This window comes from Coenobita brevimanus, chromosome 104 (genome assembly GCF_032717465.1).
Source record: "Coenobita brevimanus isolate Jiangsu-jjx chromosome 104, ASM3271746v2, whole genome shotgun sequence".
Taxonomy (NCBI): Eukaryota; Metazoa; Arthropoda; class Malacostraca; order Decapoda; family Coenobitidae; genus Coenobita; species Coenobita brevimanus.
The window spans coordinates 7828088-7829557 of record NC_137057.1 but is presented as its reverse complement, the minus strand read 5'-3'; the positions used below and the strand labels follow the sequence as shown (position 1 = coordinate 7829557).

Genomic DNA, 1470 nt, shown 5'->3' with positions numbered 1-1470 from the left:
AAAAGTGTAAAAAGTATGGTGTGAGGGGAAGGAAATGTGTGTGTGTGTGCAGGGACGGTTAGCGAGCGAGGTGCTGACCTGAGAGGGTTATCTGGACTGGTGTCAACACCATACATTATATCATCAGCCACCCGGAACCCCGCCACCACATGTGTGCTGCCCCACACACCCAGAATATAAGTATCGCCACCCTCACTTACAAAATAAGTACCTCTCTGAAGCCCATTTTTCAATTTTTAACTTTGTCCACAAATAACAATGAGACGAGGGATGCCTGTCACACACCTCTTGCTCACTCCATTATCCTTGAAATATTAACTCCATTTCCCTAACACATCAGCTGTTATCACACACTGAATATCACCACTGATTAATATCATTCACACCATCTAATAATACGATTTATAAACACTGTATCAAACACTAAATATAACAACAACTACCACTAACGATACAACAATCTCCTACATACACACCACCAGCATAGCCAGGTGGTATAGAAGTGTGGCATACAAAAACATTTAGGTAGGGAATTCACACACACCTTAGATGACACAGTAATGTAAACACATCATACATACAGACACACACACAATGACTGTTCCTAAATAACTATAAAACATATTGTACATAGAATCTCATCATACAAATATATAACCAATCACAGTAGATAAGTCTATAATATAGTGATAAATAGTAAAGTAATAATTAAAACTTTAATCTTAATATATGAAATTAATAAATACCACGTTGAGTACACCGCTTCCCGTCTGATCAGCGAAGTTAAGCAACGTTGGGTCTGGTTAGTACATGAATGGGTGACCGCCTGGGAACACCAGATGCTGTTGGCATCCCTACGTGCCAAGTGGGGTTGGTGGAGAATTAGTGCCCCTCCCTGTAAAACAATTAACTCTAAGCCCTTGGCCACCCCGTTTGGGATACATGGCGTCTGGCAATGAATGAATGAATGATTGAATAAATATAACTTCAATTAAATAACAAATTTAATCATAGTACCCTAGTTTTAAATACACTATTATTATTAAATACAATAGTAATAAGAGTATTTTTAATATAATATCTATATAATAGGACTAATGTAAGCTCCATAACATACAAACTAGAACTACTTACTCAACCCTCTGAAAATTCTCTTTTGTAATAAAAAGAAGTAGTAAACAAACCTTGTTAATGCCAATGTGCCTTAGTAAACCAAGGTGCCTCTATCTTACCCCCACAACACACCACAAAGACACATCACACATCACATGTCACAACACCAACACACACACTGTCCCAACACCACACACCACACCACACTCACCCCTATACCATAGCGTCCGAAGACCCAGTATCACTAAACTACTGTACACACACACACACACACACACACACACACACACACACACACTGCCGCTACGCCACACACCACCCTCGCCCCTACACCGTAACGCCTGAAGACCCATTACC

At 39.8% G+C, this 1470-nt stretch overlaps 1 pseudogene; it reads left to right on the top strand.

The window, feature by feature from the left end:
- Positions 1–734: 734 nt before the first annotated feature.
- LOC145416146 (5S ribosomal RNA) lies at positions 735–851 on the top strand (annotated as a pseudogene).
- Positions 852–1470: the final 619 nt, after the last annotated feature.